Genomic DNA, 9,695 nt, shown 5'->3' with positions numbered 1-9,695 from the left:
AGAAAAAAAAAACACATGATCATTTCAATGCAGAAAAAAGCAATTGATAAAACCTGTCATCACAGTGGGGAAAATGAGTAGAAGAAAATGTCCTCAACCTGGAAAAGGGCATCCACCAACACCCACCCATAGCATCGTAGCTAATGGTGAAGGACTTACAACCCGGCCCTGAGTCAGGAGCAGGACGAGGATGTCTGTTCTCACCACCTCTGATCCATGTTCTACTGGAGGTTCTAGTCAGGGCAATGAAACAGAAAAGACACGAAAAGCATAAAAGTTGAAAAGAAAGAAATAGAACTCGGCAGAGGCTCCTGTAGCGGTGACCGGTTGTGGGTCTGGAGCACCTCTGTGCCACTCGTGCCTGACGCTTTTGGCGTTTTGCTTCCGAGCCAGCCTACCTCGCTCCTCGGCGCCATGACCACCAACACCACCAACTTCAAGGGTGTCGACCCCAACAGCAGGAATAGCTCCCGGGTTTTGCAGTCTCCGGTGGTGAATTCAGTTTCTCATTAGGCTTTGATGAACCAACAGAACAGCCCATGAGGAAGAATAAAATGGCCTCTAGCATCTTTGGAACACTTGAAGAAAATTCCCCTTCTTGGGCCAAGTCAGCAGGTGCCAAATCTAGTGGAGGCAGGGAAGATTTGGAGTCATCTGGACCATAGAGAAGGAACTCTTCTGAAGCAAGCTGTGGAGACTTCTTTGATCTGAAGGGAGAAGGTGATGTTCATGGAAACATGGACACAGACCTGCAAGGCAGCCTGGGGCAGAGCGAGCACCTGTGCCCCAGCACCGTGCCTGCTGCACCTGTGCCCAGCCCCGTGGCCTCGGCACCTGCACCATCCAGAAGAAACCCTCCTGGCCGCAAGTCCAGCCTGGTCTTGGGTTAACTGACTGTACGGAACTCTGTCATTTTGTTCTTTTGTTTTCTTCATTCTTGTGAACCGTGCAACTCGAGCCTGACTCTGTATCTTTTGAATTTGTTTCATTAAAAAGAAGCATTTTATGTACTGCTATCTTTTTTCGTTTGTTCGTTTTCTTCTTCCTCCTTTTTCCTTTTGAAGAACAGTTTTCTCTTTGACTCCTGGGTCTGTGGGCCATGGCATGAGTGTTTTCTAGTAGTAGACTAAAGGGAAAGTTTTGTGATGCTTAGTACTGTGTTTTTAAGAACAAATCATTTGGTTCCTGATGTGTTAGAGGCTCCTTTGGACTGAGGTTTTTGACACACTCTTCTTGGGTTTACCATGATTGGACAGATCCTTCACAGTCCGCAGGCACCGCCCCAGCAGACCCACCACGCCGGTGGTCTATATGCAGATCTTCTCCATGGCAACGCCCTACCTATGGGTGCCCTTAGCTAAAGCATCTTCCTGTGCCATACGGAAGAGACCTACACCTCACAACTTGCTGCCTGAAAGCAAAGAAGCTGCCTTTTCTTTTAACCTTAAGAATGAGCCAGGTACTAACACGACTGGCTGGCCGCTGAGCAGGAGGAAGGCTTCCAGTGCACAGTCTAGCTGCTGGGATTCAAAGTGGTGAAGCAAGCCAGGGAGGCGAGTCACCAAGGTGGCCCCCATCCAGGAGCAGGTCCCACAGGGGCACTGTTCTTACTGAATAACTTGATGCTGGGTGCTTGATGCCGGTGCTTGACCATGAAACAAAAGTCTCATCTTTAAAATGTGGGTTGTACTCACAATTCTGGACTGTTGCTTAAAGTACACAATACCCACATTTTGAAATAAATAAATAAATAAAACTACTAATTGTAGGTGACGTGATCTTATATTCAGAAAATCCTAAAGAATGCACACACACACACACACACACACACACACACACACTTGAGCTATTAAACAAGTTCAACAAGGTTTCAGAACACAAGATCAATATATAAAAATCAATCAACGTAGACTAGCAATGAACAACCCCAAAACGGAATTAAGAAAACGATTCCATTTACAATCGAATCTAAAGGAACAAAATACATAGGAATAAATTCAACAAAATTAGTACAAGACTTGTACCTTGAAAACAAAATGTCATTGCAAGGAACATACTGTTAAGGGACTGGAAGATGTAATGTCAAGATGGCAAAACCTACAAACCGATCAACACAATCCCTATCAAAACCCCAGCACCTTTGTTGAGGAAATTGACAAGATGACCCTAAAATCCAAATAGACAAAAAAAAAAAAAAAAAAGGTCAAAATGATCTCAATAAAGTACTAAGCTGGAGGACTAACACTTTCTGGTTCAATATTGACTGCAAATTTCATTATTGAAGAGTGTGGAGTTGGCATAAACACAAATACATATTAACAGAATTAATTGAGAGGTCATAAACAAAATCACACATTTATCGTCAGTTTATTATTATGGAGAATAGTCTTTTCAACAAATGATGCTGGGACTACTAGATTTCAACAAACAAAAGAATGAATTTGAACCCCTACCTCACACCACATTCAAAAATTCACTAAAAATGGACCAAAGACCTAAATATAAGAACTAAAACTATAAAACTCTTAGAAGAAAACATGGTCATAAACCTTCATCAATGCATCTTGTATACAAAATTGGGGGCAATCCTGGTCTAATTTGATCTAATTGAACAATCCAATCACCTTACAAATGAAGACACTGAGGCCAAAGAGACGTAAGTCCTTGTGCAAGGTCAGTGACCCGTCAGGGACAGGACTGACTTTCAGTTCACTTCTCTCTGTCTTCTACACCAGGCTGACTCAATGACCATGTTGGTGTGCATTCTCTGTTGAGCTGAAGGATGGATGGTGGATGGTGAATGGTGAATGAATGAACAGATGGTAGATGGGTGGATGACTAGTTAATGAATAGGTAGATGAATGGGTGGATGAATGAGTAGATGATAGTAGATGATGGTGGACAGTGGATGGTGAATGGATGGATGACTAGATGAATGGCAGATGGATGGAAGATGGCTGGTGGATGCTGGATCATGGATGGATAGATAGATAGTGTGTGGATAGGTGGTGAATGAACTTCTTGAGACCCATTGACCACAAGAAACAGGTCTATCCTGTTTGGAATATAGGTTAGACTTTTCTATTTTTCAGTCCTGGAAGTCTTGGGTGGGTGCTACTCTGAGGGTTAGTACTGATTCCTGGCTGCTGAGGCTCAAAGGGAACTGGAGGACAGGGCAGAGGGCCTGGCCCAGCAAAGGGTGGGAGAAATTGTTCTGGGGTCAGGTAGGGTTCACTGGTGCCTGTGGGGCTTAGTTAAGAGCTTCCAACTTGACAGGTACTGGAGCCTCCTCTCCAGGTGGCTGTGCCTCTGTGGGATCAAGTCCTGGCAAGTCTGCAGCGGCTGCTTTCTCTTCAGAAATGCACTGTAGGAGAAGGCCCAGGTCCTGGGGATCCAGCAAGACCTTGGAATCTCTTAGGGGTGCTGCAGGCTGTGCATGAGATTCCTGACCCTGCTCTCCAGGTGCCACAGCCTCTGGGAACCTGCAGGGCTGAGCCAGGACAATGAAGCCTCAGAGGTGGAGGCAGTGGGGGATGGGGGCAGGGGATCTCAGCACTTGTTCCCAGACAAGCTTTGCTAGTCCCAACCCTCAAAGCACAAGAAAACATAGCCCCCTGGTCCCGCCCCGCCCCTTCTTCATGCATTTTCCTCATTGCCCCAGGACAAGTACCCAGACCCCCCAATACTGTAAAACACCCATGCACCTCAGAACTGGAATAGTGTTCTCCCCATGAACATGCAGACCCTCCCCCCAGGAGGCAAGGCTGGCCCTGCCAACTGTATACGCTACATTTGTCTCCAGGTCTGAAGCCCTGATGCCTGGGAAGCTTCTCAGGGTACAGAGCCCCTCAGGCAAGGTGAGGGGGTCACCACCGTGCTCCCCACTTTGAGGCTGGAACATAGAATGGGTTCTCTGCCCTGTCGGAACTTCTTGGGCAGCAGCAAAGGGGAGTCTGTATGTCTATCTAGATGATAAAGGGCTTTCTGGGCAGCGTGGCACTTGGTGGGGCCCCATGTCCAGGCCACAAAGGGGCAGGAGGGTTGCTTCCGCTACCCCCGCGAGGGCAGGGACCTGGGGCTGCGGGCACTCTGGGGACGGATGCCCAATGCGTGGCAGGGCAACCCTCGGGTCAGCCCTCTAAGGAACACTGCCCACTAATCGGCAGGCTGGGGGCCAGATAATGAATACTCCACATTTTTTGGCGGCTCAAAGGCATGGTTGGAAACAGTCGCTGTTTCATTCTGCAGAAACCACACGCTTTTCGTCTGAGTGCCCGCAGGGAGGGGTGGACTCCAGAGGTCGGGGTATGCTGGGGGCGGGCCCCCTCCAGCACGCTGTGGTCACCTCCAAGGCCAGGCTGGTCCTGGCTCCCACCCAGGAGTGAATGCTGAGGGCCAGGCCCTGGAACCCCAGCAAAAAAGAACTCGGGTTGAGCAAACAGCCTGCTGTCCCTTGGTGCCTGGCCTCCTCAGAGCTCACTTGGGCCAGGGTCTCTTCTGGTGACACCGGTGGACCCATAGAAGACTCAGACTCCAGCCCTGAGGGTCTGAGGCCACGGGACTGGTAAGGTCACAGACAGAAGCTCAAGATGTCCAGGGCGAGGCTCTGCCTGGGGGTAAGTGGCAGGAAAGCTTCCAGAACTTCCCGTCTGGAAGCTGACTAGCCCAATCCTGCCTGCATCTCAGCGCACAGCTCTGTGCTCCAGGAAGGGGACGCGTGCATTCTTCCCACCGGGAAGTGCAGGGTGCACAGGGGATGGTCCTGCGGCTGGACCTGGAATGGCCCTCCCTGCTCCTCCCTCACTTCAGGGACCCCTGGTGTTCCCCAGACATGGGGTCAATTCCCTTTTTTCTCATGATAGCTGACCAGTATAGCATCCAGTCCAAGGTCATAGTGGGGTCACCCAAGGTCACAGTGAGGTCACCCAAGGTCATAGTAGGCTCACCAAGGTCACAGTGAGGGGCTCTATCAAGGTCACACAGTAAGTTCACCCAAAGCCATGGGCGGGGGTCCAAGGTCACACCATGGGCAGAGCCCACAGAGCAGCGTTCTAATATCCACCCTCACAAGTGCCCATGTTTTCCAGGCACTCTGCCTCCCTGACCCAAATTCAGACCCTGAGGAGGGCACTGCTGGTCTGCACTGCTGGCCAGCCTACTAGAAACCCTAAAAGTCCAGCTCACTCCACAGCAATGTCACAGGGTACACAGGGACTGGGGACAGTTCCCAGAGAATTGTCGTTTGTGGCTGCACACTGGTCCAAAGGGCCCCGCTGGAAGTGCGCCATTTCTAAGCCCGTCCTGGAGCCCTGCTCCTTCCACCAGGGCCTGCTGTGGTCTCCATCCTGCTGCAGACAGCCTGCATGGCTAGGGCCTGAGCAGGCAGCAGAGCCGGCGGGGAGGCCAGGGCTGCTCCACGTCATCTTCATTGTAAGAAGCAGAACAGGGCAGATGTTCTGAGAGGGCAGGAGTGCAGGAGGGTACCGCCTGTGTCCTCCGGGTAACAGTGTAGTGTGGCACTCACGGAAGACCTGGCTAGCCAGTGGGAACAGACATACACGTGGTGTACTGGACACCCCCGAGACAGCTCTGGGCTCACCACACTTTCCCAGTGCCCATGAGGTCAGAGGTGCCCCACAGGATCCCCCATGGCTTCCTATCTCTGCTGCCCCAGGCCCCAGGCGGCCTCGGCTGGGTATAGATGCTGGGCCCTGGCCTACGGGAACAGGCCCATCATAAATACTGACAGTTCTGAGGTGTCTCCCAAGGTCCTCAGGGACCTTGCGGGGTGGAGCCAGGGGCCTGACCCAATCTCCCAGCCCCCATTCCTGTTCCTGGAACCTCTCTCCCATGAACTCTGCCACTTTCAGGCTCCACTTTGGGGTCTTTGGGGCCAAGGCACCCCAGATGCCCACTTTGCAGCCCAATCTTCAAACAGGGCACCCCACCCCTTCTCCTAGCTACACCTCCCAGTGCAATCCCACCCTGCAGCAGAATGGACACAAGACCTAAGCTCAGGGTCCACCTCAGCCAGCAGTGAGCTCACCTGCACTGTGGGAACCAGGGATTTGTGTGGACATGGAGCAAATGCCAGGGATCCTGAGCCACATGCCCAGCTGGGGGCCTGAGGGACACCTGCCCCAACCCTCCCTTTTGCTTCTGCCAGTCTGGCTAGCTTTCCATTCACTGTCACTGTCTGCTGGAGAATGTGGAGGAGAGAGAGGAGCAGGGCAGGGTGGAGCAGGCCCCCTGTGTATACACCTGGAAGGTGCTGGGTCCCTCCCTGAGGTAGGGGCAGGCAGCAGGATGGAGACCAGAGCCTGGGGGTATCTGTGGTGAGAAGATAGGACCCTGGAGCACTTGAGAGGCTAGTCAGAGGTTGGGGCCAGTGAAGGCCCACTTGCCCCCGAACAGAAGCCCATGCAGAGGCCCCAATATCCCACAGGGTCCTTCTCATAGCCTCTCAGGGTTTCCTTCCTATAGAGACCTGAGCCCTAAGTGGTTGGGCCAGGGACCAGACACAGGGGCGGCATGGGCCAGAGCTGCCAGGTGGGCTAAGGGTCTGATGTGGCACATCCATATCCTTTCCCTGGGGTGCCTTTTGGGAGTTTCCCACAGACTCATCAACCCTCCTCGTCACCATCATTTTCTCTTACAGATGGGGAAACTGAGGCTCCAGCAGTCTAGGCAGGGCCTACCAACCACCTGTTCATGGATCAGTACAGGGAAGGCCGCACAGTGCCATCCGTGCTGAACGGCAGGGGAGGGGCCTGCCCCAGGTAAGAGGCCCTGGCAGCCACCCCCCTCAAAACAGGTCCTCAGTCACAAGAAGCCACATGCCAAACCCACAATGTGCAGGCTGCCTCCACCCTGCGCAAATGAATTTTTAATTTAAATCAACATTCTTTTAAAAAATTAAATCAAACTATTTTAAACTTTCTATCAGAGCCAAAAATGAAATATCACAGCATTGTCACTAATGTGCTTTTAATCCAAAGCACGGCTTAACACGGCCCCGTCTGTCGCAGCCGTCTGGAACACAGGCCAGGCCACACGGCTACTGTGGAGCACCCAGCGCTGGGCTTGGCCTGGGAAATAGAGACATGTTATTTTATCATCATTTCCAGACCTGAGGCTCTGCTCCCCCACCCCAGCACCCACTGCACCCCACTTGAAGCAGGGATGAAGGCCCTCAACAGAACCTTAAGGTAGGGGCCACCCGGGACCCAGGATCCAGACCTCATACCAGGATGAAGGCAGCTGGGCCAGGTTCAAATCCCCCCTGAGCACTCTGGGAGCTGCCTGGGCCTGAGCCCCTCAATCCACTCACCTTACTTCACTGGAGAGGATAGTAAAGGCCCTCCACTCGCTAACCGCACCCCTGAGCCCAGGACACTGCACACTGGTCTCTGCCAGGTTCCAGCATGTCAGGGAGTTGCAGGAAGGGCCCCTAGGCCACAGGCACTGGACATCAGGGTTCCTGGTTTAAAGACTGGCCCTTGGGACAGTCCCAAAGTCCCTCTGTGCCTCAGTTTCTCAGCCATGACACAGGGTATTAGCAGCAGTTCAGAACACCCCGATTGGGGGAACAGGTGTGCAGAGGGTCCTGTATGACTGAGGCTTGAGCTCAAATTCAGCTTCTTCCTGAGCTTGAGCAGTGTGTGGGGGAGGGGGAGGGGTCCAGGCTGTAGCAATTCTTGTCCCATCTCATAGGAGGATCTAGACACATGTTTCTTTGAAACCGAACCAGACGGTTTTAAGTGAACAGCAAAGGGTCCTCACTCCTGGGCTCGGCCACCATCAGTTGCCCAAGATGCAGTCAGGACAGTCAGCCAGTGTGGGGGCTGCCAAGGTCCACAGCACACAGCAGTTCCCAGCATCACTCACACTGGGGCAGGGATCCCAAGGCCCAGAGAGATAGAAGGGTTCCTAGCCACACCTGGCCTCCACAGAATTCCTCTGCTGCCCACTCCCCCAGAACCATGTCCCTGGGACTATCCTTTCAGGGTCCCTCCAAATAAGTCACAGCATCTCAAGTAGGCTGCCTCCACCCTGCAACCCTCAAGTAGGCTCAAGTTCCCATCCCTGGAATTTCTAGAGAAACCCAAAGCTGAGTACAGAGGGGTCATGGTCACCTGCAGGGTTCACACAAAGGGCACTCCTCTGCAGACTCAGGCAGAGGTCCAACAGTTCCTGACTCTGGGGCCTGGCCTCACCTGGCAGTCCCAGGCAGCCCGGACAGTTGAGGCTGGCTGGTTGGAGCCAGTCTGGTCCAGACCAGGGTTCCTTGAGGTGGGGGGCGCGACTAGAGCTACAGAAGGAGCCTAGCAAAGGCTGCAGGGAACTCAGGACAGCAGGCAGGAACAGGACCTGTCTCCACCACTGCTTGGCCTCTGCATCCTCAGGCCTAGAAACACCAGGGATTAGTGTGGCCTGATCCCAAGGTCACAGCATCAGGAGGTGGGAGATGCCAAGACACCCCCCTACCTCCCACCCCCGCCTCAGGCACCTTGACAGGCAATGTCCTCACCACCCTGGGCAGTGGTTCCACCATGTAGAGGTGCAGGTGGAGGCCCTGGCTCAAGGTTACAGCTCCCAAGATGGAAGAGGGCCCAGAGCAGAAGCTGTCTTCTTGGGCTAACACCCAGGTGCAGCCTGAGGCCAGGCTAGAGGGGGTGCAGGCAGGAGCAGAAATGTCAGGAATGCAGGACAGACCTGCAACAAAGGCTGCAGGCGTGGGCGGAGGCTTGGAACAATCCAGCCAGACCTCAGCCTCCCTGGCCTGCAGCCCCACCTCCACCCTGCCTGCCAGGCCAGACACCCCAGTAGGACAGAAGAGGCCCACTGGGCTCCCCCAGGGTCCTCGCCTGGGAAGCAGTGAAGAAGCCACAGGCCAGTTTCCACCAGTGCCACTCCTCTGCAGGGGCCCAGGACTCCAGCTGCTTGCTGTGGTTCCCTTCCCCACATCACCAGGTTTCTGTGCTCTACTGTTTTAATGGACACGGCATCTCACCATCTGGTGGTGTGTGCAGATGGCTCTGCACACACTGAGCAGTACATCAGCATCTCACAGAAACACCAGAGAGGTTCACACATCTGATGCGTCAGAGGTGTAGCTCAGGTGCAGTGCTGAGATGGTACAGGGCCAGGCAGGGCCTCAGCACCCGGCACAGCATCCACAGTGAGGAGGTGGGGACACTCCCTGCAGCCACCAGCTCCAGCACACACCCTCCAGGCTTGCTTTGGTCACTTCAGTGGAAGCCCAAAAGCCACCGCGTGAGGAAGAGGCATGGAAGACACCTAATAAGCATCAGCACCATGGAGACAGACCCCAGCCTCCCTGCCAGAGACAATCCCACGGGCAACAGGGGCTGAGAGCCAGAGGAACCTGGAGGGAGGTGGCTGCCCAGGCTCCAGGCATCCTGCATTAGGCCAAGCGGTCAAGACAGCTGGGCTTGCTTCTTGACACTCGTCCCCACAGGACAAAGCACTCTGGCCTATTCTTGTCCACTCTGGAGCCCAAGGGCAGCCAGGTCCAGAGGCACCAGCCCGGATGGTTCCAGTTCCCATTTTCACCCAACTGCTCATGCACGGGACACAGGGACGAGACTCCAGGAAGAGACCAGAAACACATGACCACAAAAACGCTTTCCACGGCATCAGTCTTGATGTTGTTTCTTTTTTCTTTTGGTTCA

General features: G+C 53.4%; 1 pseudogene; it reads left to right on the top strand.

Annotated features, from left to right (window-relative positions):
- Window positions 1–414: 414 nt before the first annotated feature.
- Window positions 415–890, top strand: LOC124970675 (jupiter microtubule associated homolog 1-like; annotated as a pseudogene).
- Window positions 891–9,695: the final 8,805 nt, after the last annotated feature.

Source organism: Sciurus carolinensis, chromosome 18, assembly GCF_902686445.1.
Source record: "Sciurus carolinensis chromosome 18, mSciCar1.2, whole genome shotgun sequence".
Lineage (NCBI taxonomy): Eukaryota > Metazoa > Chordata > Mammalia > Rodentia > Sciuridae > Sciurus > Sciurus carolinensis.
This window is presented reverse-complemented; position numbering and strand designations above follow the sequence as displayed.